Raw genomic sequence first — 27,423 nt, 5'->3', positions numbered from 1 at the left:
TGTGTTTATGTTAGTTATGATTGGATGGCATAATATACCCGCAATGCGGCTTTTACGGGTATATGCAGCTCATGAGATTCGTGCTCGTGAAAAGCATGATTAAGTATTACTTGAGGGGTTCGTTTGAGAAAATAAAGTTATTCGAGGTTTGCCTATAGTTTATGTAGTAGCAGTTCGTTATTATGTTAACCCAGCTACCCACCCTTTTTGAGTTGATCATTGTTAATGGGTATATAAATATATTAAATTATATTAATATGTATTTTTCCTCTTTTGTAGATAGATTTTGTTTGTGTATACTATTATGATTGGATTGGTAGTGCTTGCCTGAATATTTATAGTAAAGGACTTTATTTTGAAGCATATTTATTGTAACATATATTAAAGGCTGCTACACCTGTAGACACACTTATCCTATTTATGTGTTGTTTTATTTATTAAATAATTTATATTCGTTTGAGCTTGGCGAATTAGAATATAAATCCATACACTTAATAAATATACTAAGTTATTGTCTGTCTGAAAATGTCTTCGGACGACAACGACCCAGACAACATGATAACATCATACGAACGCAAAATGTGTGGTCGTATAAAAACTCGCATTCACAATTTCAGTAGTGATGTTCCTTCACAAAATGTTTGCAATCGCATTAATAAGTTCTCACATTTTTACCAGTAATCAGTGATATGCAACAATAAATGCTTACATTAATTTCTGAATTTATAGCATTGCCTTTAAATGCCTTATGAAGTTATGGTACTTTTTGTTGTTAGGCTGCTCTCTCAATATAGAAGTCATTGATGTATAACCCACACTTCTTTTTATTCATATCTAATATACAAGTTATCTTTTACAACCCCTGAATTTCATCTCAATGTTCTAATAATTATCCAGGTTTTCTACCTACTCGAAAATTTTATGCAAAAAGCTAACACAGCCGCCAGATTAAAATCCCTATGTCTCCCATTCTGAGCGAGACAATCAGGACATCATAGAAAACAGAAACGTGTTACAATGTACTACAAGGAATTTTAACCTAAATATTATCTGTTATTTCACACAAGAGTGCACATGCTGAAATGTCTCGCCTGCTTTACTGACCATTGATTTTATGTCTTAAAGATTGCAAAAAACAATTAATTTCCCCGTAGCCGACAATGGTAGCCTTTTTCGAGATACAGACTTTAGAAAGTTGATTTTTTTGACGGAACCTTGATAGAATTAAAGAAAAATTATTAGGACAGTATTTTTTTGTAAAAAAAATATAGGTTCCCGTGGCTTTTCTTAACGCAATTTGTACTTATCTCCCTTGCCTATCAATTTTGCACTAAAAAATACGTGTCTCATCCTAGCGTAGAAAAGACTTCTCAGTTCCGTTAGGGCTAAGAAAAAAATTTATTTTGCCTTTGGTATAATGCAGAGTGCACGAAGTCTAATAATAAAAAATAACGGGTGCACATATCGACCAATCAGAATTAGCCATACTCTTAATTCCGAATACCATGTTTGCGCCCATAATATTTAATTGTTGATTGTAACCTATAGATAAAGGTTATACTACAAGTATCATATAAACATTTTTAAAGATTCACGACAATAAGGTCACGGTCAGATAAATCTTTTCAGACAGACATGTACACCTTACAATTATTCCATACACCAAATATAGTTGACCTATTGCTTTTGGTAATTGAAAAACAGACCAAAACACACAAACTTAACATTGACCAATGAACCATGAAAATGAGGTCAAGGTCAGATGATACCTGCCAGACAGACATGTACACATTACAATTATTCCATATACCAAATATAGCTGACCCGTTGCTATTAGTATTTGAAAAACTGACCAAAACACAAAAACTTACCATTGAACAATAAACCATGAAAATAAGGTCAAGGTCAGATGATACCGGCTAGACAGACATGTACATCTTACAATCATTCTATACAACAAATATATAAATATACAAATATATACTGCTAATAGTATCTGAGAAACGGACCTATTTATATAACTTTAACCTTGATCACTGATCCATGAAATGAGGTCGAGGTCAAGTGAACCCTGTCTGACGGACATGTAGATGCTGCAAGGAACGCATATAAGAAATATAGTTATCCTATTACGCATAATAATTGAGAAATTCACATTTTTATAAAGCAGTCGATGAACCATGAAAATTAGGTCCAGGACAATGGACATATAACAGACGTAAACTTCGTAACATAAGGTATCTTCATACAAAGTATGAAGCATCCAGGTCTTGTACCTTCTGAAAGTGAAAGCTTTATACAAATAGTTGACAAAAAGTTGACGCTTCCGCTGACGGATAGTAATCCCCATGTCTCACATACTGCGACTTTCGTTAAAAGGCGTGACAATAAATGGAGGCTAGGTAGGAATAAAGCTTTCATTTTGGATACCTGGTGGTAGTCAGTGAATAAAAAAGGGACATATTGTGGGGAACAAGAGTGCACACGCTGAAATGTCTCGTCTCCTTTACTATCATGATTGAACTTATGTTTAAAGTTTATAATTCGAAGGTTTTACTACAACAATCAAATAAACTAAACATCATCAATGATCCATGTAAAATGAGGTTGACAGGTCAGGTAAACCCTATCCCCATGTCTCGCACTCTGCAGGCGAGACAATGAACAATGCAATTCAGTGGTTGTCGTTTGTTGCTGTGTAACATTTATTTTTTTCGTTCATTATTTTGTACATAAATTAGGCTGTTAGTTTTCTCGTTTGAACTGTTTTACATTTTTCATTTCGGGGCCTTTTATGGCTGACTATGCGATATGGGCTTTGCTCATTGTTGAAGGCCATACGGTGACCTATAGTTGTTAATTTCTGTGTCATTTGGTCTCTTGTGGAGAGTTGTCTCATTGGCAATCATACCACATCTTCTTTTTATAGAAAGACAAAGTGTGTGATTTATCATGTTTATCTGCTTGACAATGGATCTATTGTAATTTCAAGAGAGGAACTTGTCTGGGTAATCTTGGACTAATTTTTCAGAGTCATGATTAAACCATGATAAGATGTTGCTCGACTGATATGATGTGTGTGTCTTGACTTATGAGAGACTTTTCTTGGTCCAGGTGAGCTAAAACAATGTGCTTTCTGATACTTTACATGTAAATGTGAATGTAGTTTTCAGTTCCATTTGTACATTATTTTGGTAAATCAAATACATTTTTTTTTTATCTTTCACAAATAAGTTGTGTCTAAAAAAAACCCTATTCCAAACGTCTGGTTTACTGGTAAAAAAATGATAGAGGAACTCTCTGATTAACTATTTATTGAACTTATGGCACGCTCAACATGTACATGTATTTGATAAGCAGCATTTTTTTGGGGTAAAAATACGTCAGTTAGAATCTTTGTGATCCAAAAAATGCAGAACTGTGGAAGGTCCTACTTCAGTTTACAAGTCCTTTACATTACTTTGAATATTAAAGCTGTTATCTCCTACTATCTTCTTCATTGATACACATTTATATGACCATCGTGTAGAACTAAATGGACGCCCTTTACGTACATTTGCCTAACGCATTTTAAATTTTCAAAAAAAACCCTATTCCAAACGTCTGGTTTACTGGTAAAAAAATGATAGAGGAACTCTCTGATTAACTATTTATTGAACTTATGGCACGCTCAACATGTACATGTATTTGATAAGCAGCATTTTTTTGGGGTAAAAATACGTCAGTTAGAATCTTTGTGATCCAAAAAATGCAGAACTGTGGAAGGTCCTACTTCAGTTTACAAGTCCTTTACATTACTTTGAATATTAAAGCTGTTATCTCCTACTATCTTCTTCATTGATACACATTTATATGACCATCGTGTAGAACTAAATGGACGCCCTTGACGTACATTTGCCTAACGCATTTTAAATTTTCTAATGAAAATACTGCTGGTGTTTTTTAGTAGTTAGTCATTGTTGAAAATACGAGGGAAAACAAAACATCTTATGACAACCTCACCCCCTGAAGAACGAACTCCATCGTCACTAAACCTGCAGACAAAGGAAGTGCAGTGGTTATCATGAATAAATCTGCCAATATTCAAGAGGCTGAACGCCAACTTGACGATGCAAGGTTCTACCGAAAAATGGACTCTGATCCTACAGAAATTTTAGCAGAGAAATAACTGCTAGTTTGGTAGACATGCACGGAGATGGCTTCATCGATGACAAAACTCTTGAATATTTGAAACCAGAAAATCCAAAACCGGGAGATTTTATCTTTTACCAAAAATTCATAAGGCCTATAACCCAGGAAGACCCATCGTTTCAGCGAACGGTCATCCGACTTAAAAAAAAAATTCGGAATTTGTTGACTTTCATCTTCGTCAACATGTTGAAGACTTACCATCTCACATCAAAGACACAACTGATTATCTTAGAAAAAATGCAGGCTTATTGAGTTGTCTTATTGAAACTCTTCCTACATCTTTTTTTATTACTACCTGTAACGTCTATGTTATATAGGCACCTACGTTTTAATATTGTATTTATATTGTGTCATAGATCAAACTTATTCGTTCAGTGTTTGTTTACTTGTTTTTGTTTAAATGTCTTTTTGATCGAGTTAAACCATTTCAATTGATATTTTATAGTGTCTTTTTATGTTGTAATGTTACACTACTGTCTCAGGTTAGAGTGAAGGTTGGCACCTGTTAAAACGTTTAAACCCGCTGCATTTTTATGCACCTGTCCTAAGTTAGGAGCCTGTTGTTCAGTGGTTGTCGTTTGTTGGTGTGGTTCATAGGTGTTTCTCGTTTCTCGTTTTTTATATAGATTAGACCGTTGGTTTTCCTGTTTGAATTGTTTTATACTAGTCATTTTTGGGCCCTTTATAGCTTGCTTTTCGGAGTGAGCCAAGGCTCCGTGTCGAAGGCCGTATTTTGACCTATAATTGTTAACTTTTTATACATTGTGACTTGGATGGAGAGTTGTCTAATTGCCACTCATACCACATCTTCTTATTTATCTTAAATCCTCTTCCTGGCGACACTACACTTGTCGTTATGGATGTCACCTCCCTCTATACGAATATTCCACCTACTGAATGCCTGGTCAAAATGCTCACGCTGGTACTGAAGAACAACAACTTCACCTTTGATGGAGATCATTATCTACAAGTTGATAGAACTGCTATGGATACTAAAATGGCTCCCTCATATGCTAAAATATTTATGGGCAAATTAGAAAAAACAACTCCTTGAATCTTCGATAGGAAAACCACTTTCCTGGTTTAGATTTATAGATGATGTGGATATAAAATTGAATAATTGACGAGGATTTAGATACTTGCATCGCTCATGCTAACAGCATACATCAAAGTATTAAATTTACTCATGAGAGATAACCAAAATCACCTTCCTCGATACTTCCGGCTCCCTAACAGATGGCATGATATCCACAGACCTATATTCTAAGCCTACTGATACTCACCCTCACCAATATCTGTCCCCAAAAAGTTGCCATACTGCTCACTGTACTAAGAGCATCCCGTACAGCCAGGGACTAGAGTCAAGCGAATATGTTCCAACACAGAACAACTATGAAACGACTTAGTCAACTCGAAACCTGCTTGAAGAGAATTGGCTATAAACACAAGACTATTCAAACAGTTTTTCAGAAAGCGGAAAATATCCCAAGGAGCAAACTGCTAGAACACAAAGATAAAAAGAAAAATAAGAAGCTCCATGTGTTCTTACTTTTCACCTATCTCTAAAAACAGCTTCGGTGTCATTCGTGAGCATTGGAAAACAGTTGAAAAGAGTTCCAAACTATCCAAGATTTTTCCCGAGCCCCCCTCCCCATGATAGTTTTAAGGCAACCCAATTGTCTGCAGAACCTGCTGGTGCGGGTTGAAGTGTCTGATCCGAGAAGCACTTCTGGAGAATGTCGTTCGTCTGATGAAAAACGCTGCAAATGCTGCCTACAGATGCATCACTCATCAACTTTTCACAGAAAGGCAACCAAAAATAACTAAAGGATATTTTGCAATGTGACTTGTAAAAGTATGAATGTTATTTACATTCTAGAATGTTCGGTTTGTGGCCTCCAATATGTGGGTGAGTCAAAGCAGCCTTTTCACAAACGCCTCAATGGCCATAGAAGTGATATCTCTAAGAAGCCACTCCACCCAGTTAGCCAGCATTTCAGAAAGTCGGATCACAAACTTGATGATTTTAACCGCATGAAAATCCTAGTGATTGAACAAAACATTCACTGGAGTGATGCCCAGTGACAAGTTCGGGAAAGCTTCTGCATAAAGAAATTAAATGTACTTCAACCAAACGGCATCAACAAGAAGTACTAGTTATCTGCGCAGTAATGTCTATTCCAGACGATCCGGTACACATTCAATTTTCTGGTTGGTCCTTTTTATAGATTTTTTATAGACTTCTATATATATATATATATATATTTGTTTGCGCCTGTCCCAAGTCAGGAAAGTGCAGTCCGTAGCTATGTTTTTGTGTAGTTATATATTTAGTTTACTAAATCATATTCTGACTTTGTGCTGTACAACTGGATTTTAGTCGGAGCCATTCAGATCTTATTGCATGCATGGTGTGGACTACCAACCGTTGGAGATCGTGTGGTAACCTCTGGATGTTGTTTTTTTTTATTTTATTGCTCTTCACGACATTGCTCAAATTCCGTTTTTTATACACATCAATATACCGCATGACGAGCTTTAAAAGGCTCCTTGATAACAAAATGTGAAACAAATCTTAAAAAACAACGTCCTGATCTTCGTCAAATATATTGAGGCAGTTATAAACGTATTTGTTTGCACTCAAGCCTTCCCTCACCTTGGACATTGGTATAACAGATTAAAACCACATTGTAGTACTACCTGTAAATACCAAATGCACATGGTTTAACATATTGAATTAGAAAAAAAACACAGGTATTGTTCTCGTTGATATCGCAACATCTATACTATTAAATGAGAAGACCTCATTTTGTGTGTCGTTTCTCTTCCTTCCACAATAAATTAATCATCATGCGTCTGTGTCCTATAGGTACCATGCTTTGGGTACCTGAGTTACAGGAACCGGTATCAAACATTCCTTCGGTCCCTGGAAGCGATAAAAATCCGATTTCTTGGGACCCCTGGAACCGGTATATAATCATGTTTTATTTAAGAAATAATTCATGCAAGCCATAGATTTGTTGAAAATTTTAACATGGCCTGGGTCGTTATATTGGAATTTTATCCCGAGCGTAAGCAAGGGATAAAATTAACGAATATAACGACCCAGGCCATGTGAAAATGAAAACAAATCTATGGAATGCATGAATTATTTTGATTCTAGTATGGTAAAGTTTCCACTGAAAACTCTGACGCCATTTCAGTAAAATATGTTTTTTTTTTACACAAATCGCATTGTGACGTCGTCGTTTTATAGTGGTTGTGTATGGAACGCCACAGCTGTCTTATGTGGTATCTGATATTATACAATTATAGCCTTTGTAGGAGGTCGATACAAGGATATATTGACCTGAAAGAAGTATATGGACTGAGGACGAAGTCCGAGGTCGATATACTTCTTTGGGTCGATATATCCTGTATTGACCTCATAAATAGGCTATAATTGTTATATTATTAATTTCCGACCATATTTGTATCAAAATCCTGATTTGATTTTTTGATTTTGTTGGAATTTTATAGATATCATATTGTCTCCTAGACAATAACAACATATAAGTTGTTATTTAATTTACTTTTTTTTTTTTTTAACATCTTATGTATATGAAGATTTTTTTCTTCAAATAATCGATCATAGATATTTTTTTATAAAACTTTTAACAATATCATGAAATTCATTACATGACGTCACAAAGTATATCGGTTTTTAGATATTCTAAAAATAACCGTGCAATATGCTTTTTGCTGTGCAATATGCTTTTTGCTATCCGCCGTTTTCTCTCTACCTTCGAAAATATAGTTTAACATGTGACTATCCCTGAACGAATCAAATTAGTTAAAATATACGAATTAATAATATTATACAATTATAGCCTTTGTATGAGGTCGATAAAAGGATATATTGACCTGAAAGAAGTATATTGACTGAGGACGAAGTCCGAGGTCGATATACTTCTTTGGGTCGATATATCCTGTATTGACCTCATCAATAGGCTATAATTGTTATATTATTAATTTCCGACCATATTTGTATCAAAATCCTGATTTGATTTTTTGATTTTGTTGGAATTTTATAGATATCATATTGTCTCCTAGACAATAACAACATATAAGTTGTTATTTAATTTACTTTTTTTTTTTTTTACATCTTATGTATATGAAGATTTTTTTCTTCAAATAATCGATCATAGATAATTTTTTATAAAACTTTTAACAATATCATAAAATTCATTACATGACGTCACAAAGTATATCGGTTTTTACATGTTCTAAAAATAACCGTGCAATATGATTTTTGCTGTGCAATATGCTTTTTGCTATCCGCCGTTTTCTCTCTACCTTCGAAAATATAGTTTAACATGTGACTATCTCTGAACGAATCAAATTAGTTAAAAAATACGAATTAATAATATTACGTTATGTGGTTTAATTATTACTTGATGATATTTTGTCTTAGCATAATATGGTTTTGACATTACTTAATGCTGTTTTGATATTACTTAATAGTGTTTTGTCATTACTTAATATGGTTTTGTCATTACTCGATGTGGTTTCACCATAATTCAATATTGCTGTGTCATTAGATAATGTAGTATTAAAATTACTTGATGTGTATGTGGCTGACGTAATGTAGTTGTTTCATTACATGATGTGGTTTTGTTATTTGGTAATGGTGATTTGTTAATTCTTTATATGATTTTAACATTCCATAATGATATTTCAAAATTTGACGATTTCACACAACATGATGTGTTCGTTCCAGTATTTGATGTGATCCTGTCATTCTTTGATGTGGTTATCACATTACTTGATGAGGTAAAACCACGTGACCATTTTGGAAAAAATAGTTCTATTTTTAAACCGATTTCCATAAGTCGTTTGTTAAATGTGCTTCGGATGAGTGTCGCTATCCATTGAGTTATTGTTCAAATTAAAGTTAGAGTTTTGTTCAGAGTTATTTTGAATGCAAAAGGGGAACGGCAGACAAAAATAAGAAAAAAAGTACTAAAAAAATAAATATTTCGGACATAAAGGGGATATCCCCAAACAACTTGGTCCGGTCGTTTTTTTCCTTAGTTCTCAAATGGAAGCAGTATTATAATAAATTCGTGAAGGATTCCACGGAATCCTGTGTCTCGCCTGAGATTACTACTGTCAGTGTAAAAGTGTAATGTTGACTGTAAAAAGTCCATTCATCGGTAAAAAACAGAACTAAAAAATGTGTTCTTCTGAAGATGCTTTATCTTGATCTTTAAGATTAACTCCTATACATGTTTTATAACAATTCATGGAGGTTTACAAATTTATCATGACAAAACAGTTGAATTCGGTAATATTTACTGCAAAAAAAAACTTATATAAAAATAAGAAGATGTGGTATGATTGCCAATGGTACACCTCTTCACCACATACCAAATGACGTAAAAGTTAACAACTATATGTCATTGTATGGTCTTCAACAATGAGCAAAACCAATACCGCATAGTAAGCTATAAAAGGTTCCGAAATGACAAATGTAAAACAATTCAAACGAGAAACCTAACGATCTAAATGATGAAAACGCCGACGCCACTACCGACGACGGATTATAGGTTTGCTGTGTCTCACTTCCGCGACATTAATGTCGCAGGCTCGACACAAATCAAATGACTTGTACTTTATTGTCAACAAATGAGACACGTTTAATCAACTCATACTAAAGTTACAGGGAAACCGGGGGATCGGACTAAGCGACAAAGCATCAATTCTATAAAATAAGAATTTTCCGATTTTTTTTTTAGCGTGTATGATCATTTGAACATATACGAATATCAATCTTTTATTTTTATAAATTACATTCTCTGATATGCCTCGCACTAAATTGAAAAAAAAACCACTTTTTGTAATATCTGTTTCACAGGTGACGACGGATATGTTCCAATTGTCGTAACCACAATCCCATCCCCTTTTCCTCGAATGTGACCTACCGAATAAGACCAAATCACTTGGTTTGTACTTTCACGAATAACACGACGGGTGCCACACGTAGAGCAGGATCTACTTACCTTTCCGGAGCACCCGAGATTACCCCGGGTTTTGATGGATTTATATTGGCAAGTCATACCGATCTATTGAATTAAGCCAATTGCAACTGATTTGTACAGCTTTTTGTTATGTTGTGCTGTTACATAACTGTCCCAGGTTAGGGTTAGGGTTGAGTGCTCACAGACATGTTTAACTCCACCACATTCTTTATGTGCCTGTCCCAAGTCAGGAGCCTGTAGTTCAATGGTTGTGTGTCATATTTGTTTTTCGTAAATTGTTTTGTTATAAATTAAGCCGTTAGTTTTCTCGTTTGAATTGTTTCACATTTTCACGTAGTGGCCTTTTATAGCCGACTATACGGTGTGTTGAAGGCCGTACGGGTGCCTATAATTGCTTTAAACTCTGTTGGATAGTTGTCCCATTGGCAATCACACCACATCTCCTTACTTTATTTAGATTTCTATGTTGTGTTTTGTATACTGTAACATTGTTTATCTTTTGTACGCATACCCCTAAGCCCTCTTTTCGGAAGCCCGAACAAAAGCCCTTGATCCGCGATAGAAAATTTAAATAAGAACTCATATAAGAAAACTCGAATTTCAACTCGAAATCTTAATCTAAATGAGACTCAAATTCGAAGAATAACTCGAATTTTACCCCAAAAGGTGACTCAAATTCAAAGTTAAAGTCGAATTTTAACTCGAACGCTACCTTTAAATGTGACTCAAACTCGAAGTTCAACTCGAAACTCAATGCTAACTCTAACTTTAATTCTAATTATGGCTTGAATTCTAACTCGAAATCGAAGACATACTCGAAGTTTAACTCGAACAGTAACCCCAACTTTAATTTGAACTCGAGAATGGCCACACTCATCCGAGGCACATAAAACATGGAAATCGGTTTTAAAAATAGAATAATTTTTTTCCCAAATGGTCACGTGGTTTTACCTCATCAAGTAACGTGATAACCACATCAAAGAATGACAGAACCACATCAGTTACTGGAACGAACACATCATGTAGTGTAAAATCGTCAAATTTTGAAACATCATTATGTAATGTTTAAGCCATATAAAGAATTGGCAAATCATCATTACGAAATAACAAAACCACATCATTACATTACGTTAAGCCACATACACATCAAGTAATGTTAAAACCACATTGCTTAATGACACAACCACATTAAATAATGGTGAAACCACATCGAGTAATGACAAAACCATATTAAGTAATGACAAAACTATATAAGTCAATACGAAACCATATCATGTAATATCGAAATATCATTAAGTAATGACTATTCCATATTGAGTTATATCAAAACATCATTACGTAATGTCAAAACCATATTATGTAAAGACAAAATATCATCAAGTAATAATAAAACAACATAACGTTATATCAGAGTACCACATAAGACAGCTGTGGCGTTCCATAGTTGTGGTTTATTGAGTATTTTATTATGGCTCTATTCATATGACGTAATAAGCACCCCATATTATAATTAATTTGCTCTCTTAACAGTCAACAACTTATTAAGTCTGACGCCATTTCCAGATTTCAGTAAAATATGACGGTTTTGTCACAAATCGCATTGTTTATTGGGTATTTTATTATGGTTCTATTCATAATTCCAATCTTATTTGCAAATATCACATAATAATCTGATTTCATTAGTGGAATCCATTTCGAGTGACTGATTTGAAAAGGTTAACATATCGATTATTCTGTCTTCTGCACAACGAAACAAAAAGCATGGTGACAAAGCAACTCGCCTCCTAAAAATTGTGCGTTCATGTTACTACAAATAGTTGACCTTTGCGTTGATATTCTTTAGATTTACATCCAATATTTTGAATTGGTGAAAAATTCAAAATGTTATATTGACATCAGTTCATGTTTAAGATACTTTTGATACCTTTCCTGAAATTCTCCAGTCATAAAATCTTTACAAAAATTCATCCTACAACAGTTTACATACTTTCAACCACGCTCTAAATGCCCGCGATTTCGCGGGTGTGTTCTAGTTTAATCTTGTATGTAGCATAAATATAAGATTATATCCATTGATACTCACCTTAATGTCGATTTATACCTCCGATCACCAGTCCAGCATATAAATAATTTTATTCCAAAGGTATGGAAAAGAATCTCTGTATTACTCCTTACCTTTAGAGCCACATCGATTTTAACTAAAATGTCTATCTGAATAATCAACTTCAGCATTAAACAGCAGCAAAAAGATTCAATCAAGATCTATACAAGAACACGAAATATCAAATTTAAAATAAATTCAACAGAAGCATGTGATTCATCAAAAGAATCTCCAACGCCAGAATGGGTTAAAATCAAGAAGAATTACAGAAATGGATTTTTCAAAGAAAATACCAAAAACCATCTTGTAATAGGATAACAGATAATTTTTTGATTATAAGGTATACAAATTTCAGCACTTTTATGTGGATATTATCCAATTCAGAATCTTGCAAGAAGTTGTATTTAGTTTCATATCAATTATTTTGTCTGGTGGAAAAATGGGTGTGATTCCAGATCTTTGAAAATCTATGCAAATTGGATAACGGAGAAACAGTTACTCGTCACTGAATAGTCTTATGTAGACGAAGCGCGCGTTAACTATTAGCTTTGGAATTAGAGTTTTTAAATAAACTTACAATTTTTCAACAATCGGGCTATTTTGATCTCGGCATGTTTTATAGATACTGGTTAATTAATGAAGAAAATATGCGCCTTTTTATTAATTTGTGTTGTATTTGGACGTTGTTGTATAACAAAACAACAAAGTTATGCCCGGAAGGGAGTCCAATCTAATAACTTCACTCTTCGAAGATATATCATATAAATTATTCTAAAAGTTACTAAAACTATCGACTGCCCCTTTAACAATTAAGAAATTTATTTAATCTGTCCGGAATATCAATAAATATCCAGAGTAGGCGAAAGATTAAAAAATACAAGCATATTCTGCATACAAAAGCAGTCAAGTTTAATAAATGCAAAACATAGGCAAAAACATGATTTGGACGATATGAAATCCTTCTGCAACCTTAAGTGATATCCGATGCCCCGAAATTATCCTGCTTATTTACAATATTTGTGGTGTAACCAAGACGTCAGTGACAGAAAGGATTAATTTGTGAAGATAATCATAGGTTTAGTAAAACGCGGTTTAATTCAAGGACATATAATAAATATAAACATGAGTGGGCTGTTCATATGTTAGTAATGCTAATTTAAATCGGTATCTGAGTTGAACACACTCATTTAGAAGCGAACCAACTAACAAAGGTTTGCACCAAAACAGATGAAGCTGTTGTGTTAATACTCCTTGCAAATCATATTTCAATATTGCAAGGAGAAAATCAATATGTGTGTCATGTATATTTGTATCCTAATGCCTATTGGGGTATAACATTATCAATCAGTGTCGTACCTGACGAAGAAATGTGTTATTTTCTTTGGCTCGTACATGCATTTACTTACATAATGTCAAAGATAGACTATTCCCCTATCTTTCAAACTGATTTTTTTTCAGTCCTTATGTAACCAAGGGGAGAATTGGAATATATTTCCCCCTGATAAAAATAGTCACTTAAAAGCACTATATTTTTTGAAGCATATGCTAAAATAAAATACAAATGTAATTCTTATGTTACAACTTTTCCAAGAAGTTCATTTCTACACTGGAGTGAAAATGGAATTAACACATGATATTTTGTAAACTTTCTTAAGAAACGTCATCAATATATCAAAGTACAATCCAAAGTTGAAATCAATCTATGGATTGCTTAAAGACTTTGGAGTTGCACTTCATTGTACAATTCCCAATGATTAAAACAAACACAGATATATCTGTAGATCAACCTTAGAAAAGTGTCAATTCGGGAAAAGACTATATAATTTTGATAGATAACACCCAATTCACCAAGGGACGCACATTTACTGATATGAATTAAAAACCCATTGTTCAGAGAACAATTGAAGGTCTTTCCACCCCAAATGTACATATTTTGATAGGAAAATTTTAACTCCAGTTTACAATGCAATCTCCGGTGTCAGATATTCTCTTACCTTTTCGCTGATTTCAAACATTTATAGTGTGTATATACTTTTGCTTGAAAAAATGGAGATAAGTTGCTATTTTGTTCGCATCTCATATTTATTTTAAAAATCTAGGGCACTAAAGACTAAACACGTCATAAATGACATTATATTTTACCTAATATGTAAATGTTCAAGCGTAACGTACAATAAACATCCCATCTCATATTGTCTGTCAAGATCCAAAGCTCTGAATATGCAATACATCATGCCTGACATTATATTTAATCTTATAAATAATTGTTCAAGCGTAACGTACAGTAAACAGAAACGAAAAACAACTCTTGTGTCGAAAAGTATATATAAAATTAACCATCGGATCTTGTCAAGAATTGAGCTGCAGGTCAGTGTTTATAAACCAAAATATCTTATACCAGGTTTCCTGGCCATGATAAATTGATATTGATATTCTAAAAAGTCGTTAACACGGTTTTATAGCTACTGCAACAGTTTACGAAAAATAAAGTATATCGCTCGAATATTGATGAATATTATCACATGTAGAATATCATGTGTAAACAGTCTCAACACCAGGGCAAATAGAAAAAACAACAAAAAGACAAGCAACAGTCTATAGAAGCAACGCTGACTCGCCCCACCTATAGTTTGTGACAAAAAAAGGTAGTAAGTCGCTTTCAGTGATCTTGCAATTGAAAAAAAAAGACAATTGATTAATCAAATGAAGGTTATTTTTACGAGCATAATGATGAATATAACCGCTTGTTGTGGATATCAGTTCTACTCACAAGCTTAAGTATCATTATATTCTACTTGAATGATATATACCACTAATGTATCGTTTACCCATCATTGTGTGTGGCAAAGTTAGTGGAGCCATTGTTACTCATAATTTGCAAACATGCGTCATCCGTGGTATACTGACGGTATATAAACACACTGCAGAAGACATTTACATCATCTTCATCTCTTTTACTCCTTATTACCCTTTTATTGTTTAAAAATGTAATTAAATTTATGAAGTGTATAACATTAATTTCTTAATACATATATAATGAAATGTGGTATGATTGTCATTGATACGACTATCCATTGACCTAATGACAAAGTTGTGAACAATTACAGATCACCGGATGGCATTCAACATTGCAAAACTCATACTGGAATTTTTTCGAATCAGACTATGGAACTGACATGACACTGTGCAAATATTGTTGCATTTACTAAAAATATAATTATCGTTGTATTATCATTACTGTACGAAATGTAATTATTGTTTAGCAAATATTATACACCTTATACAATACTACTGTTAGTTGAAATGCATCAATTGCGTTTTCTACGTATCTTTTAATTTATTTCAACTGGAAAAGGGAAGGGATTTAGAAGTAAGCTGTAATTGATTTGTAATAATAATAACAAAAGAATTATTACGATAATAAGAAAACCCAGATATTTTACATCTTAAAAATATATAACAAACAAGAATGTGTCCATAGTACACGGATGCCCCACTCGCGCTATCATTTTCTATGTTCAGTGGACCGTGAAATTGGGGTAAAAATTCTAATTTGGCATTAAAATTAGAAAGATCATATCAAAGGGAACATGTGTACTAAGTATCAAGTTGATTTGACTTCAACTTCAGCAAAAACTACCTTGACCAAAAACTTTAACCTGAAGCGGGACAGACGGACGGACGGACAAACGGACGGACGAACGAACGGACGCACAGACCAGAAAACATAATGCCCTTACTACTATCGTAGGTGGGGCATAGAAAGTGTTTGGCTCACTAGAAAAACAAAGTAACTGCAAGGTTTCATTTAACTTCTAGACTGGAAATTCATGAAAAATATTACATTGCATCATATTTTATAATTTTTAAGGATATTATTTCAGGACAAAATAAAGAATTTTGGTTTTTCGCAGCTCATATTGTCTGTCAAAATTAAGAGCATTGAAGATAAAATACATTATGCATTAAATTACATTTAACTTAACATATTTAATTGTTTAAGCGACAAGCACTGTAAACAGAAACGAAAAACAAATCTATGGCGAATAATATATATAACATATACCATCGGATCTTTTCAAGAATTTAAATACAGGTCAGTGTTTACACATTGTAATATTGTAAACCGCATTTTATGCCATGATCCTGTCTTATTGATATCAAGACCATATGTCCGAAAATGTTCAAATGATTCGATTTCTACTTCAAAAGTTAACAAACTATAAAGTATATTGCTCGAATATTGATGAATAATGTAAAGTGTAGAATATAAAAAATGAAAACAACACGTTATAAATTTCATGCATCCGAGCGATTTTCTGGATTTACCTTTTTCAAGAACGTCCAAAGTCGAATATTTGAAAGCTAATGATGTATAAGAACGAAAAAAGTTGAAGGTGTATAACAACCAATATGGTACCCGTTTTCCATCATGTGTGGCGATTGTAGTGGAGTTGTTGTTACTCGCAATTTGCAAACATTTCGCCATCCGTGGTATACGTTATAATGACATTGATGTCATATCCACACACTGCAGTACACATTAATATCTATACTTCTTTTCTTTTACACCTTAATAGCTCTGCTAAATTCTGATTTAATCTGATTTTGATGGTATAAAATTTGTTTTTAATATAAAGTTAATGAGATGTGCTATGATTGCCAATGAGACAACTATCCATTGACCAAATGACAGAGATGTGAACAATTACAGACCACCTTACGGCATTCAACATTAAATAAAACTCATACCACGAGTCCTTACAGTTGTTTTTGAGATTTGGATCAGATTATGAAACTAACATGACATCGCACACACATTGTTGGGTTTACTTAAAATAATTCATCGTTGCATTGGCATACAGAAAAGTAATTGTTTGCAGGCAAAGCATGTTCACTTTATGAAACATTGCTTTCAGTCATAATACATAAGTTGCGCTTTCTATGCATATCGCAAGATATCGGGACGTATAGCAGTCGTTTAATTTCTGGGGGAAAAAATGGATATTCATGAAAAATGTTATATTGGACTATATTTTTTGGACAAAAAAAAAAACAATTTCGCTTGTTCGTATTTCATATTGTCTTTCAAATGACAGAGCACTAAAGATTAAATACATCATGAATGACATTATATTTAACATAATATATAATTGTTCTAGCGTAACGTACAATAAACAGAAACGATAAACAACTCCATGGCGATGGCGAATAATATATTTAAAATTGTTATCTCGTTGCAAGCGTATTTGTTGTGAGGCGGTAGTCGGATAGTATTTTCTAATTTAAATACAATATCAAATTGGTATGTTTGAAGATGGTAGTCGGGCATTTCAGTTGCTACTCCCGATATACAAAAAAGGACAAAAAACAAAACACAAAATACACAAGAAAACGCAAAGCGGATGCGGAACATTGTAGTCTGGCAGGGTACGCTCGTGTTGCTTATGGCAATTTTAATTATACGATGATAATTTTCACTCGATAATATCCCGATCGAAGAATAGAACACTAATAAAACAAATATAGCATTGCAATTTCCCTTTTTGGTCATTATGTGAAGCAAGATTTGTGTTTTAAGCGGAGTCTCCACTCACTGTCTGACCCCATTTATTAGCGAAACACAGTTGCATATTTCATCAACCTTCATCTTTTTAAAAAAACAAACTCTGAATAATTAGGTATGTAAAATTAGGCGAAAGATACCAAGGGGTATTCAAACTATAAGTCGAAGAAAAACTGACGACGCCATAGGAAAAAAAACCCCGAAAAACGACGAAACGACAAACAACACAAACCCCACCGAAAACCCGGTGGAGATTTTAGGTGCTCCACATGTGGAGCCAGTCGTGTTGCTAGTGTAAGTTCAAATTCGGTGATAAATCTCATGTAAATATCAAATATAAAAATGAGTTATGAAAAAAACCAAATGGAAATAAATAATTTAAGTCTAAATCAAGTATTTGTAATTTATAGAGTGTCATACGATTTACTGAATAATCCCTTATAATGTTCGTTCAGAAAAAAATAATATCCAAGATAAATAAATGCACGGATAAATGAAATCAAAAGAAGCGGGAGAAAACAGGTCACACTGTCTTAAATCCCGAATCAGCCGTTATAATTAAATGAGAAGTGTGGTATACGTCAATAAAACAGCATTCAAGCCACACATTTAACCACAGGATATAATTCAGGGAAAAATTAAGAACTCATCTGATCTCATCGCATTATATCATTGAAATTTCTAAACTTAACAAAAAAGTAATTAATGATATTGAATCTAACCTTATCTTTAATTATTCAAGCATAACGTTTAGTGAACAGTAGCTGCATAGTATGGCAAATAGTGTATAATGAACTGACCTTCTAATCTGGTTTGAAATTCAATACAGGTTAGTGTGTATACATCATAAGATTTTAAACTGGGTTTCTTTGACACAATATATGTATAGTGTTGCGCATGTTTCATATTTTTCTTGATTTTTCTATGATTGTTACTATTATTTTACCTCTTTATTCCAAGAACTTACATGGAGGAAAAGATGGATTTACATAGGGGAATGATGGTTGTGCATCGCCAATTGAATATCAAATATGCATTGTTTACAGTATTTAGAATAAATGATAAACACATGCGGTATTAATGCTGTTCATGGAAGTCCAGTGCTTATCTTTTATATTTGTTTTACCTTTTTTCGCACCTGATACGAACTGAGTCCGAATCCATTGTTTTGAAACTGCCACAACGACTGGTCTTCATTTTCAAAGGATAATTCTACATTAAGGGTCATGGCCGCGTTAAAGGTTTTTCGTTTTTAACTTTAAAAAGATACAGTTATAATGATGGAAAAAAAATGTTTTGACTGAGTATCAGGTTCAGTGCAGTAATCATTGTGAAGGTGATCTAATTTAATTTGGGAAAGCAAACCAATAATTCCTGTAAAGGTAACGAATGACGATTGTTGTGATATTGTTGAACGGTTTTTCTTAATGAAAAAGAGACAGAAGACTCCGAAGGGAAAGGAAAATAAAACTTATTACAGAAGATTACACATAAAGCTAAAGACTGAACAACGAAAATGGGGGATGATCTCAAGTGCTCCGAAAGGATAATCAGATTCTGCTCCACATTTGTTACCTGTCGAGTTGCTCATGGTTAGTACATATTCGTTGATAGTCTCATTCGGTGTTGTCATAATCGAGGACAAAATGATGTGGATTGTGGCTTCGACAATTGGAACATATCCATGGTCTCCTATGACACAGATATTCTATAAAGGTCTACTTTATAGGACGAAATGAATTTGTAGGGGTGGTGTTTATGAAGAAAGGGGGTCCAAGAAAATTATCATCCGCTACGCGTATTAATTTTCATATTTAGGAGAACAATTGTTCTTTGTAATTCCGCATGAATATCTACTTTCACAATCTTCAAAAAATACCTTTAGTAAACAAGTCGAAACTGTTTTTAAATCATTTTCAATAAAAATCGTATTTAAAGATAAATAGGACAACTGCTACAGACATACGGGTTTTTATAGTTCTTTACTATGAGCATGTAGGTATAGAACCACTGAGTTGACCCGTTCAAAAATAAACATAAAAGAAAGTAGTACATATTATAAAGAAAACAGTTCCCACGCATAGCTGTAACTTTGTCAATAAATAAAATAAGTAAAATATTTTGGTATAAAATGAAAGCTTAAGGACAAGAAACAAGATTACAACGAAAAGTGCGTTACCCACTGTTATGACAACGTTTATATCAAGATTTTGTTAACCTGCAAAATATCGAATTTTCTAGTAGAATAAACATTTTGGAATATAATGTGTTATTTTTGGAATTAATTTTAACGGAAAAATATATAACTTAACATCCCCTCGTCACCTTTGGTCTCTGGAAATTCCAGAGAGTGAAGATTACAATTGGTGAGTGATAATATTAAACAGAACTTTAACTATTCAAGCGTAACCTACAATACACTGAAACGAAGCAGTAGTATAGCAAATAGCCTACCTTATTCAATCAAATGGAGTTCAGATATCAACTTATATGTTACTTTTCTTTAAGATAATTTATGATTTGGCTCATATTCTATGACATAATCACATGATAAGCGTTTTATCAACTTGATATCGGCCTGTTCGTTCTTTAAAATAAGACGAATATACAGACTGTATTTTTGGCAATCAATTCCGTAAGCCGTTTTAAAGATGTTGGTGAAAGTACCTAATTTCAGAGCAAGGGCGCCAATTTGTAGGCAACTTTAAGTAAAAGAAGTTTTTTAAGAATTGCACACTAGGATCCCGAACGTTGATTGATTGATTGATTAGTGGTTGCTTAACTTCCAGTGGCAAATATTTCATGCATGTTCAGAACGGACGAGAACAAATTAACAAGTGATACAAAAGGTAGCTCCTGTAAAAGAGGCCGTTCGGGATGAAGGTCGGGTAGATAAACTCATCATATATACCAGGATTAAAGTTTTGAACGCCAGGCGAGCGTTTCGTCTACAAAAGACTCATTAGTGACGCTCAAGTCATAAAAGTTTAACGGAAAAATTAAGGTATATTTGATAGCTGAACGTCGAAAAATTTTAAATGATAAAATATAAATCTTATCAGTAGTACCTTCTTTATTAAATTCTCCTCTTTTGTGAGATCAAGATCAATTTTTGTATTCGTTTTATACAGATGACAATTGAGCACTAACCTAGTGGTCTTTCTGTCCTCAACACGTTTGGCCATTTTTATATCACAATCTGTCAACAATATATCTGTTTAAAAAACCTTTTAGATACATATATTTGGTTACATTTATATTTTAGTCTTTCTACCTTTTTACCATGACACGTATTCTATCTATATTCATTTAATTTATTTTATGTATTTGTTTAATGCAAACTTATCTTTTATTGTTATAGTGATGCTTTAATTAGTCAAAATTCCAAAATTCAACATACCGAACTTGTTTAAATCATTCTAATAAAGTCGCACATCAAACTTGACTACATTTCTATTAAAGCATAAGTTCGAGGGCTTCTAAAAAAACAAAAACAAAAAACACAAAAAAACAAAAACAACTATTTTGTGGTAAAAGAGAGGCGAAAGATACCAAAGGGACATTCAAACTCATAAGATCGAAATAAACTGACAACGCTATGGCAAAAACCAAAAACTGGGGTTGGTAAGCTACCAACATAACAATAAACAATTCTTGGACTTAAGTAAAACATAATGAATACATATATAAGATAAATTACTTACTATATAGCTCCTAATATTGCAAATATTGCAGTGTATTTAGTCTTCTTTGGATTTCAAATATTTGAATAAAATTCACAGACACCATAAACAAAAGGTATTCTAGATGTGTCACACTGTTTTTGCGCCTCTGTTCACTCTATGTCACGCTTGAATAATTGAAACAAACATTATACTCTTTACTTTTATTTTGTTTTAATTTGGAGGAAAATTGTAATTTGCTTATAATGTCTACGATTTTGTAATAAATACATAACCGGTGGTGTAACTTTCATGTACGCCTTCATGCAGGACCAGAGACACTGTCTCAACAGCTTACATAAAAATGTCCCTTTTAGTATTTTTTCACAATATAGAACATCCGTTTCAATTTACATTTGCCACATCGTTTGTTTAAGTAATTTGTTCTTGTTTCGTCCATTTATTTAAAGGCAATAATAGTTTACCGATGTTCAAATCTCACCAATCCTTTTAGAAGATTCAAATCAAGGTTAAAAAGATCTCAGAGGGAATCGCATGTACTCCTAACACAGCGAGACCGGGTAAGGATACAAGGTTAGCTTCTCGCGTTATGTATGCACCAATCGCCATGCGAATCCGAACCCAGTCAAAATGTCACAATCATGTAAGCACACATTGATAAATCTACATATCGGACGACTTTTCGGGTATTAAATATCTTAGGACGCAAAAACATATTGCAAGTGAGTGGAGACACAGATACAACTTATCGGTCAACAAATTTGTGAAGATGACCGTAAATCTTGTGGTGTGTCAACTTCAGTCTTACTTTCCCATAACTCTTTTGGTCCAGGTTTTGTGTAAGGAGCACACCCCTGAAAAAACCAAAGAGCGTACCACATTGTAATAAAGTACTCGTAATATACAACAATTGCGTGATTTAGTTTGACATTTTGTGCTGATTTATGGATTACCAAATGTATTATTCTTTTTCTTTTGGTTAAAACAATGAAATAATTTTTAGAACAATGAAAATTTTGTTTGACACCCTCACAAATGTCTGAGTGAAGGTTTGATAAAAGACAACGTAATAATGGGTATCATTACAAAAGCATCAATAGAAATCAACGAATAAAATATCGTATAAATTATACACTTGATGATCTCCTATCCTGGTAAATTATAAAGTCAGGGATTTCGTTACCACAAATTACTAAAAAAACATTTACTAAATTCTTCCATAGATACAAAGATTTGGTTTTGAAGTTTGACTATACCTATGGAAAACTTATTTCAACTGGATAGCACATTCTAATTTTTACGGAGATGTTGTTTACCGAGCCCGGAAATTAAGATACGATCCGGGTAAACTTATCGATCCTTTAAATAAACTCATTCTAAAAGGTTACCAATTCAACACTGTAATTTGATCTTTGAATGTTGTTTTTATAAATACAAATATTGAATTTGTTATCAGAAAATTAAAATCAAACTACATATTATTTTTATATACATATTCACATTCATGGCTCTACAATCTGTCGATACCTGTATCTTGGCATTGTACAAGGTCATGTTTTTTTTTCTGATTGTTAATCAGTAAATTAAAATCATACAAAATAGTTTTGTTATACACATATGCACTTTAACGGTACTACAATCTGTCGATAGCTTTATTTAGGCATTGCGCAAGGTCATGTTTTTCTCTAACTGTTAATGACGTCTTTACACTAAATCCATTGGATATTGGATGAGTCATGATTGATATTTTAGTCTTAGATGCATTATTTTTTTTATTAGTTGTTATTGGCTTTGAACTAGATGTCATTAACTGCGAGAACTCTCATATCTGTACTTACTGTCTTTTTTGTTGTGGCATGTATAAATACCCTTCCACGTCCGGTCTGTATTTTTGTTAGATGGTTTTTTTTCTGTTTTGTATCGATCTGATGAGTTAAGTCCTTTTCAATTGATCTTTATAATTTGTTCTTATTTTGTAACGTTACACCACTGTCCAAGGTTAGGGGGAGGGTTTGTCGCAAACAAACTAGTTTAACTTCGCCACATTATGTTTGTATGTGCCTGTCCCAATTCAGGAGCCTGTATTTCAGTGGTTGTCGTTTGTTGCTGTATATCATATTTGTTTTTTCGTTCATTGTTTTGTACATAAATCAGGCCGTTAGTTTTCTCGTTTGAATTTGTCATTTCGGGGCCTATTACAGCTGACTATGCGGTATGGGTTTTGCTCATTGTTGAAGTCCGTACGATGACCTATAGTTGTAACCTTCTATGTCATTTGGTCACTGGTAGAGAGTTGTCTCATTGGCAATCATACCACATTTTCTTATTTTTATATGACACCAAATACTGGTTGAAATTATTTTTACACTTTTCGGATTTTGTAACTGATTACTTTGATATTATGATGCGATGAAAGTCATTGCTTTTTAAAAATTGAAATTTATCAACAAAATGCATTTATAGATATAGCTAATTCAATCACATTTAAATACGTCAGAAAAGACATACATTTTCCGTCTATGAAATTTTTTAATAATTCTTAATATATGAAATTGCAAGCGATATAAGACTTGTATTGGAAAGGCTGTACGTATGAAAACGAATGTTTATATTTTGTGTTTATTTTTTAATAATTTGATTTGTAGACACACATGACATTCATATACAATTTTGTGTAGTTTCTGGATAATGATAATGATGATGGATGCCTGTTTAATGTTGGATTGTATGTTAATGCGACATGAATATGAACTCTGCTTTATACTAGACCGACACACTGAGATTTTTGCCGCGCTAGTTCACAAGGTAACAGAAAGATATGTCACCCTATCCAGACACTTCGAGTAGTGCTTAGCAAAGAAGCAGCAAATACCAATTTTAAAGTCATTGGTTTGACCCGTCCGGACCTCCCGCACACGACGCGAGCACGCTACCATGGAACCACATGGGTGGTGTGTAGTTTATGAAAGTTTGCAAGCTTGTTGCAACTACACAATAAATATTTGCGACAAGCAAACGGGACTCATCACAACAGTCGAAAACAAGCTTCGCATAAGTATCAACTATCATGGTTTTTACACATTGATATCGTAAAATAACGATATCTAAACGTAGAAGACCTGGTAATCTATTTATTAGTGTTGTCAAATGGAATAGTTTTGACCAACCGGTTACTCGGTCAATCTTTCGACCGATTAACCGGTTAACCGGTAGTTGAATTCATGTTTTAAAGGTCTTCAGTACTCTACAAATGCACGGTTTTATAATAAGATGAGTTGAAATTCATGCTTGGACATCTGGTTAAGTTTTATTTTTAATAACCCAATACTACCATATCTACTATGGCATTTGTAATAACTTCAGATTGAGAAGATGAAAAGCGTCTAGTTCTCAGCGAACTGACAATGTCTTTAATCGGTGACTCGTATCACACAGTATTATACATTAATTCCATTCACATAATTTGCGTATTAGCCTTTATTGAGTCAGCATTTCGCTTAAAGTATGACAAAGCCTTAGAGGATTGAGGTGGCATATTTTCATATAGGTCTATGTGAGCCAAAATTTGTTCCTGTGAAAAAAGTTCCAGTGGAACTAATATCACAGGAAATATGTTCTGGGAGAACTTTTTTCACAGATATTTTCTATATAATTTGTTCCATTTCTATAAAATAAGTTCCACACTTTACCTGGTGAAATAAGTACCGGGTTGGTGAAATTTGTTCCTTAACTGGTAAAATAAGTTCCGGGTTTATGAGATTTGTTCCTTATCTGGTGAAATAAGTTCTGGGTTTGTGAGATTTGTTCCTCACCTGGTGAAATAAGTTCCTTGTCTGTGAAATATGTTCGACTGGTTAAACAAGTTATCTTATATACTGAGCATTTGTCATCAGTGAGTTTAATGTTATCATTCAAGTGCATTATAAAAATAAGTATTATATCAATAATAAAAAAAGTAAAAAGTGTAAATCATCCAATTCGGATCCTGTGGAGTATAGCAAATGTTTAATTATATACTCCGTAAAAAATATCAAAATGACACTTTTCAGCCAGAAAAGAGTAGGATAAGAAAAATCAATCATTCAGAAAAAAAGTATAGTTAAAGATGAACATATGTACTTATTTGAAAAGGAAAAAGTGACTGATCAGTTATATCAAAAGACATGTAGAAACAAACGACACACTCTTTTGAAACTGTGCTATGACCTAATTACATGTATGACTAGAAAACGGGGCCAAGACAGTTAACAAAAACCAAGGAGGAATACCACATAAAACATAAATACAAATTATGATACATTATCATCACTTTTATTTCTTATCTTCATCCTTTAGTTACAGTCATGCCTTCAATTGCAAATGTATTCCATGCAAGCACACTCAGTACAGCACTCAGCTTGCATTATAATTTAAATGTAACAAGAAAATGTTTCGCTTGCAATTTGTTGCAAAGGTACTTATTTTCTGTGAAAATAGGTTTGAGCGGAACTTATTCATTGATTTCTATGAAATATGTACACGTTCGTTGAAAACAAATATCACAGGAACTTATTTAACTTTTTAAAACTCTTAATATCAATTGGAACAAAATTCATGGAGCTATGATTTTTGTTCCGGAACTTATTTCACATTTGGTCATAAAATTAGTTCCGGAACAAATTTTACAGTGCTGGAACATATTTTCTGTGATATAAAGTCCGGTGGAACATATTTCCTATGAAATTTGTTCCGGCGGAACAAATGTCACGCCGGAACAAATTTTTTGTTACATCTACGCAATATTAAATCAAAGTAAAATAATGATGCAGATCGTAAATTTAATCAGCCTACAACTGTTAAAAATACATGTACGCTTTTTATGTTTTACTTTAGTATTTATCCTTCATATTACTGGTCTACCCCCTCCCTTAGACAATTTCACGATTTACGAAAACAAGCTTGATAACTACCGATTATCAGGTTGTCTGCATATTGATATTGTAAAATATCAGCTGCGAGTCACAATATGAAGCTTTTTGTCGAGTGAGCGCAGCGAACGAGTTCAAAAAGGCTGCATATTGTGTCGAGCAGCTTATATTTTACAATATCAATATGCAGACAACCAGATAATCGATTTATCGGGTTGTATTTGCGTATTTTGCATTATAGAAACAATTGTTTTCTTTGTTTCACCAGCAAACCGGAAGATGACGTGATAAGTGTGGGTCAAACTTATCAACGTGGGTTCACTCATAATGACATCGATGATATGTCCGGGTCAAAGTTAACAAGGTCAGGTCAACGTATTTGACGTCACAAAGCCGTGATATGCAATTTTATTAAGAGCTGGACAGAGTGATACAGGCAGTGTGACGACCGATAACGTTTCCTCACACATTGTGACGTCGCTGATAATGCCTGCTCATTTCTCAAAGCCGTGATACGAGAATTACGGAGCGACTGTGCAGGGTAATATAGTCGAAGGAAAGGACGACAAAAAGATCTATTGGACTATCAATTACCAATTTGCATATGATCAAATAAATTACCCTTTTTATTTTTATTGTATATGATCTTATCAAATACCGTTGTATAAGAAATTACCATTGTACATTGCATATGATCTTACCAATTACTTACTACAAACATATGCTATCTGTACCTGCAATTCAATCATGGATGTGTTTAAATAAATGATAATCAAATCATATGATGACATCTGTGTTGATGTGGAGAATAGAAGAGCAAAGAAAGAGAAAATAAAATGCAACAAATCCAATACATGACAACATGGCCCTATGTAACAGTGAGGGATAAAGGCAAGAAAAAACTTTAGCGTGTGTAACTATCAATTTCACAATCAAATGGCTGTTTTCAAAAAAA

General features: G+C 33.4%; 1 protein-coding gene across 1 annotated transcript in view; it reads right to left on the bottom strand.

Annotated features, from left to right (window-relative positions):
* Nucleotides 1-25,395, bottom strand: part of LOC127730362 (uncharacterized) — a 172,447-nt gene extending 147,052 nt beyond the window's left edge. The window contains exon 1 of the mRNA XM_052238737.1: nt 25,374-25,395. The gene's annotated coding sequence lies outside the window, so the exon portion shown is untranslated. The remainder of the gene's footprint in view (nt 1-25,373) is intronic.
* Nucleotides 25,396-27,423: the final 2,028 nt, after the last annotated feature.

This window comes from Mytilus californianus, unplaced genomic scaffold, assembly GCF_021869535.1.
Source record: "Mytilus californianus isolate M0D057914Y unplaced genomic scaffold, xbMytCali1.0.p SCAF_1, whole genome shotgun sequence".
NCBI classification, from domain to species: Eukaryota; Metazoa; Mollusca; class Bivalvia; order Mytilida; family Mytilidae; genus Mytilus; species Mytilus californianus.
Note: the sequence above shows the minus strand (reverse complement) of the source record. Positions and strands in the feature narration are given on the sequence as shown.